This window comes from Adiantum capillus-veneris, chromosome 12, assembly GCF_014529385.1.
Source record: "Adiantum capillus-veneris isolate H3 chromosome 12, ASM1452938v2, whole genome shotgun sequence".
NCBI lineage: Eukaryota > Viridiplantae > Streptophyta > Polypodiopsida > Polypodiales > Pteridaceae > Adiantum > Adiantum capillus-veneris.
Genome location: NC_140942.1, coordinates 157,709,503 through 157,717,033, shown reverse-complemented (window position 1 = coordinate 157,717,033; position 7,531 = coordinate 157,709,503).

The window sequence follows — 7,531 nt, the reverse complement described above, 5'->3', positions numbered from 1 at the left end:
AAACAAAAACATTGTTCATTTAGAAAGCATTTACATTTGCTTACTCCATTGTAGCATTGTAAGCATTGATAAGGTTTATACGATCCTTAAGCTATATTCCTTACATCCATCTAGCATCTTCAAAAGTATACGTTTTGAAGTTAATAAGATACCATTGGATAATCTTACCATGTCATAGTACCTTGTCTTCATGCCGAAGGATAGCTTCGGGTTGTAGCACCTCTTCTTGGTCTTCGATTTCTGGAGGGTCTTCAATAATTGGTTCTCTTGGTGACTCTCCTTTATAGGGCTTAAGTAGGCTCACACGAAAACCATTGTGTATGAGCCAATGGTTGGGCAACTTGAGTTGATAAGCCATGCCATTGATTGGCTTCAAGATTTGAAAAGGACCATAGTATCTTTTTGCTAGTTTAGCATAATAATTTTGATGGCCCGTAGGATTTTTGCCCGTCGTTTGCCTCAATCAAGCCCTGGGAAACTTAAGTAAGACCCTTTCATTTTGTTTGAACGTTTCAAGGTCCTTCTGTGCTTGTCCAACAATATCTTTTTGCCTTTGTTGAGAGATGAATATAGCCTCCTTAACCTTTTGAAAAGATTCTTGTATGTCACAGCTATACTCATGAGCAACGAAGATCTTCCCATGTAATTTAAGTAGCAAGAGACTTTTAGGTCTTCCCTCTATCATCTCAAAAGGTGCTTTTCCCGTAGTATTATGGACAATATTATTGTACTCATACTCTACAAGGGTAAGTACTTCTCCCATTGTGAGTGTTGATCTACTTCTGTAACATAAGTCTTTAGTAGATTGAGTATCGTAAGATTGGCTATCTCATTTTGGCGATCCGTTTGTGGGGGTGATAGGCCGAAGAGAAATTTAATCTTGTATCTAGATTTTCAAAGACACCTTTCTAGAAATTACTGGTCATTCTAGGATCTCTATTTGACACGATGGATGTTGGTAATCCATGGTGTTTGAAAATATGAGATATGAAGAGGGTTGTCATTTGGTGTGCCTTAGTCTTTTTGACATGAATAAAGCGCGCTTGCTTGCTAAACCTGTCGATTATTGTCCATATTCCCATGGATAGACTTAGGTAATCCAAAGATAAAATCCATGGATATACTCTCCCATGGTGAATTAGGGATTGGCAATGGCTGGAGTAATCCAAGTTTCTTTCCTCTATCATACTTAGTCTTTTGGCATACCACACATTTTGAAACATACTCTTGTATGTCAACTTTCATGGTAGGCCAATAGAAGTACGTCTCTACTCCTCGAAGAGTAGGTTATCCAGGTTTCTTTCCTCTATCATACTTAGTCTTTTGACATACCACACATTTTGAAACATACTCTTGTATGTCCACTTTCATGGTAGGAATAGAAGTACGTCTCTACTCCTTGAAGAGTAGGTTGAATGCCTCTATGCCCCACATAGGGAGGATCATGGGATTCATAGGCCAACTCCGTTGATATGAAGTTGTGAGTAGATCGAAGGTGGGTCAAACAAGATGAAGGCATCATGTTCCCTTACCTTTCGTCAAGCATAGGAGAGAGGTGATCCTTTGCAATGAGCATCCTCTTTTAGAGCTTTGATGGTGGAAGCTCTAGGAGTCTCAATGCTGGCATTTCTCTTGGGGCAAGAACGATAGCCATGTGCTTGCTCCCCACACTTAAAACACTTATGGTCCTTGCGAAAAGCTTCAAGCTCTTCAGAAGAGAGTTTGTTTTTACCTTTGTAAACTCCCTTCTCCTTGGACCGATTGTTGTTGTTGTTGTTGTTGTTATTGAAATTGACTTGGGAAGAATTTTGAGCATTGTTTTTCCACTTTGCATCACTTTTGTCTTGGTTTTCCATGGGCTTGACACTCCTTCTAGCCTCTTGTTGGAAATTGATGCAAGATGCAACCATGGTGTGGTGGATTACTTCGGTGATAGAACCAGGGCGTTGGGAGTTGACATACTCAACCATTTCTTCAGGTAATCCCGCATGAAATTATTGCTTTTGCTTGGCAAAGTCTATCTTTTGGAAGACAGTAGCCTTGAGATGTAAATCCCAAAACTTGTCCACATATTTGTGAATAGACTCATGGGAGAGAAGCTTCAAAATGCACCATTTGGTAAGTACTTTGTCCTTTGTATCGCTTGCAAGGAATTGCTTCATGATGGAAACTCGTAGAGTTTTCCATGTCTTTGGGGCTTCATCATTGCCACGAAGGCTAGCCCACCATTGACGAGCCGATTTTTGGAAGTGCATAGCTACATGGCGTAGCTTGGAGGACTCCATGAAGCCCTCGTTCGCATCAAATTGTTGGATGAAGGCCAATACTTTGTTTGTGGCACCAAAGGTTCCATCATAGGTGAGAAAAGAGATACTCTTCCCTCCTTCTTTGAACTTCTTGAGCTTTTGTGACCTTTGCCATGTAGGGTACGGTTTGCGGAGAATAGCCATAGCTTTTGTCGAAAGAGGAGGAAGGTGAAGAAGAAGGAGAAGAGGGTGACCTCTTTCTTAACCTTTTCTTCCTTTGTTTACTCTCTTCCCTTTTGGAGTGACAAGGGGAAGGACTGTGTGTTAACCGTTTCCTCTTGGGAGGAGTTGGCGATCGTCTCGCCGTCTTTGTGGAGCCACATCTTCAGAAAATCTTAGGGATTCATTACTTTCTTGTTCTTTGGATTCCTCCTCTCATATGGGAGAGAGTCTTCTTTTGGGGGTCTCATCAAGAGGCCTCCTAAGCTCTCTCTCCTCTTGGAGAGGAAGGGAAATCCCATAAACACAAAGTTATTGAGTAACGTCGGCTTGCAAAGCAGGGTTTCCCATAGCTTGCTGCAACCTAGTAACAAGATCATTGAGAAACATGGGGGCATCATCATTAGCACCTTCATGTGCAAAATCAAAGCTATCAATATTCATTCTACTCTTTTGGTTATTGTCAGCTATGATAATTATACTTATGTGTTTACTTAGTGTATTCTTTGGCAATTCAGAACCTTAGTTGCTACTCCTCTTTGCCTTTGAAAATCAGCACTTAAGTATCTACACCCATGGCTCGAATTGGTTAATTATAGAGAGTAGTGGAGTGGGTATTACAAGGGTTAGCTCCTTTTGGACTTCCTATGGCTCAATAATGGTAAAGCTGTAGGCAAGTCTAGAAAGACCCCATCATTAAGACCAAATCTCCCGAGGTGTGAACCATATCTCACATAGTGGACTCAAAAATACCAATAATAGATCCCAGTCCCACTTACCCTAATATAATTAACAAAATAAACCATTAATAGGCTACTTAAGGGCCTCTCTTCTTAAGCACAAAAAAAGAGAAACCAAATGCTCTGATACCAATGTAATGGAAATGGCCTATGAACTTTGAGAATAGAGGAATTAAGAGAATTAGAGTGAGGAATTAATGGCCTATGAACTTTGAGAATAGAGGAATTAAGACAATTAGAGTGAGAATTTTCGTGAGATTACTTTGAGAGCATAGAGGGTAAACTTAATTGATGGTAGAAACATAAACATAGTACTTAATTAACTTGGCATGAACAAATACTTTTTCAAGAGAGAGCATTAGAGAACATGACAATAGTTGAGGACCGGACTTACTTGGAGCTGTTCTCCCCTCCAAAATGCGTTTATATTATATAGATTCTCCCATCAAGAGATATCTGACTTGGTACAATACACTCTTTGTGTTCCTTGTGACCTACGTGATGCAATGAAGATGGAAAGCTTCATGCACCACGAGCATAACATAAAATTTCCAAAAAGCATTAACTATCCCAAGCCTTAGTCCCAAGGCCTCAAACACCTTTAAAGGTGGAGAGAGTTAGCGGGGAATGAGGGTAGGGAAGAAGAGAAGAATCATTCATAGGAGAAAGAAATAGTTCCTCACTTATCATCACTCTTGTTACGGCATAAGCCGGTGTGTGCCATGTGTTATGCCTTGGCCGTATTGGATGGTCTTGAACCTTAGAGGGGATGCCAAGGGGTGTGGCTCATGAGGAGCGAGGGGACACTACAAACCTATAAGAATGGGCTCTTATAACCTTTGTAACCATCAAGCTTTCATTCATAGTAATCATTTATGGCGGCGGACATTAATCTCTTTCTCTCTCTGTGAGCATATCTCTCTCTCTCTCTCTCTCTCTCTCGCTCTTTCTCTCTCTCTCTCTCTCTCTCTCTCTCTCTCTCTCTCTCTCTCTCTCTCTCTGTAGAGGGCTCTTCCCCCTCTACATATGGCGACCATGTAGTTGATCTTACTCGCCCTTTGGTGATGAAGGAGGCGCGAACCATGCTCCTTGCAATTCTACTATAGTGCATACACCGGTGCCGAGTAGGCGGGGAGTCGCTCGAAGGGCGGGCATCGTGGAGGCTGGCGACGCTATGTAGAACCAGTCGGGGACACAGGGTTGAACAACTGTAGAGACGATCAATAGAGGGCCTGGCCAGTCAAGCTGCAGGCGCTGCTCACGGAGCAGGTCTTGGGGAGGTGGCGCTCAACAGAGAGCTCGACCGCAGGGCATGAGGGCCGCTCACAATACATCCAACCAAGGTGGGCAGGCTCAATCTGCAGAGGCTCGTCGATAGCAGCCTGTGGTCACCGTAGCGAAAAAAGCCAGGGCTCCAGAGGCCAAATCATAGAACCCAGCGGCCAGGTCTGTAGTGCAGGGTCAAAAACGCCAGCCGGGAGATCGGGCATGCGCAGGTGCAACAAGTTTGGTTGCGAAGAGTCCGACAGAGATGGTGCAGCATGTGCTGCAGCCATGGAGACCTTCGGCAAATCTGAGCATAAACACGCTCAATAGGCTACCACATAAAGTGAAGCGGTTGTTCTCAAACCAAGCCTTGGGATGGAGCAGCAATAGCAAGAGCCGATAGAGTGCTGCATATTTTCCTCAAGGGAGAGGGGTAAGGTCTATGAGCATAGGTGATCTACCTCCTCTGATCCTGCAAATGTGCTGAAGGTAAGACAAGTAGACCATTATTGGGTTGAAGGGAATATCACAAGGGGGTGCGGTGTTAGCAAATGAAGGGTGCCCACTTGCCTGATCTGAGCAGTGAAAGCATGTAAGAGAGAGAAGTTTGTTGGCGGCCTCAGATTACGTAAGTGGCAAATTGAAGATGGGCAGCAAGCAGGGTATTGCGAGTTCATCAACCATGGAGATGAATCAGAAGAGAAGAGGTTGAAATCCAGTTTCTGTCAAGGTTCAAATGAATAAGCAAGAGCACATAGTATAAAGAAGGGGGAGCATGTGGAGAGGAGGCAATAGCCGGCAAAAAGCGGTGATGCCCTACTGCTCTCTTTTTTGATTTGGGTTGATAAGGTTGTGTCTAGTGTGATGTCGCAATATGCGGATGATGCTCAATTCTGTTGTCTCATGTACTTGGCGAATTTCCCTCTTGCGGAGGTTAAAAATTTGCGGAGATTTTTTTTTAATCTCATTTTGTAGTTGGGCAGTGCGACTTTTTGATGGTTTTCGAGTTCGGGATGCGAGTGATGGAGATGGGTGGTCCAGGAGCAAAGAGCCAAAGAGCTAGAGTGCGGCCTTGACAACCATACTTGCATCACACTTCCCAAATGAATTTTGATGTGTTATAAATTTGTTGTACGGGTTCCCAACCCTTAAATGGTAGCACTGTACCACTGCACATTTGGGTCTACACGAATTAAGGGATGTTGGGATCAGGTCCTCCGTGCGTGCCAAGTGTTACGGCATAAGCCACTGTGTGCCATGTGTTATGGCTTGGCCGTATTGGATGGTCTTGAACCTTAGAGGGGATGCCAAGGGGTGTGGCTCATGAGGAGCGAAGGGACACTACAAACCTATAAGAAAGGGCTCTTATAACCTTTGTAACCATCAAGCTTTCATTCGCAGTAATCAGTTATGGCGGCGGACGTTAATCTCTTTCTCTCTCTATGAACATATCTCTCTCTCTCTCTCGTTCTCTCTCTCTCTCTCTCTCTCTCTCTCTCTCTCTCTCTCTTCTCTGTAGAGGGCTCTTCCCCCTCTACAACTCTTTTTTCTTAGCATAGCAAAATAGCATAGTAATGAAGATGAAGAAGATGGCAAGATTAAGCATCTAAGCATGGCTCTTGGTTGGATTTGCATTCCATACCCAAGAGTGTTGGTGTAGGCTTGGAGAAGAGATGGAGCTCTTGCACTTTGCACTTCACACAGTGAGTGTGTGTGTGTGTGTGGGTGTGGGAGAGTATACCCCCTCTCATGCTTGGTCTACCCTTCTCTCTCTCTTGCTCTTTTTTTTTGTATTATTTAATTATATCATTTGGACATGTGTCCTCTTTTTTCCTCTTCGAGAGAAAGAACTTAATTATTTATTTTTATGTATATAAATTCTCATTGGACCCCTTTAAAGCTTGTCCAATAGGATTCAAGCATATCATGAGGGCCAAATGGGAAGGATCTTGACATTTGTCTTTTATGCTTCTTAATATATTATGTTTGAATTGAACACTTCAAACACCTTAGTCATTTAAGCATGAAAATTGTTTATGCCTGGTGAGAGATCATGTTTGAATTGAACAGTTGAAGAACCTTAGTCATTTAAGCATGAGAAACACCTCAAGCTTGGGCAAGGTTTCCACAAACACCTTAAGCACCTTAGTTAGCAAGCACGACAAGCACCTCATGCTTGGGTATGATTCCCACCTCAAGGTCATCCCTTTGCCTAAGGTCAAAGGACATTTTAACACTAACTTTTGGAGGTCTTTAATGAAGCTAATCCTAAGGTCTTTAAGCTCCATTAGGTAGCATTGCTCTTTAACAAGCGATCTCTCATTTGGACCCCTTTAACCTTGGCCCCGTGTTGAGACAAATCCGTAAGCACATGTTTATATTCTAACCCTTGTTCCCGTTTGTTCTCCCACATTAAATGATCAGATTAATATGAGAAAATCATTTGGGCTGGTTAGAAATTAGATTTTATGACACCCTGCTCGTTTTTTCACCCGTAACCCCAAAAATGCAACTACTGCCACCATAACCCGTGACCACCAGCTTTCTTCCATTGACCTTCCACCTCATATCCTATGGCGGACCTGCAATCTGCACGGCCATAACCCTTCCCTTCCTCCTACGACGACCAATCCACTCACCCACCACCACCCTTGTGACTTGCCATCGTGTGTGATCAACATTTGCCCAAAGTGAACCTGCAACCAGTTCTCTCTCCCTCATCTATGATTGCGAGTATATGAGCTACCCACTCCTTCTTTGGCGCCATTCCTTTTCACTATCTCTCCCTCTTTTGACAATTCCCAGCCGACGTTCTCTGTGGTGCTCCTCGCTATAGCTTCCTCTAGCCACCAACCAACCCTCTTTAATCGTCATCCTTTTCTCTTATGTTGTGGCATGCACAAGTAGTCACTCTCCCTCTCTGCCAGTGGTCCCCTACTTCTCTCCTATCTCTGTCTCCCATAGCGCCCACATGCGGTACCTCTCTCTTGTCTCTCTCCTATAGCGCCCCCTTGGCTCACACACACACACACACACACACACACACACACACACACACAC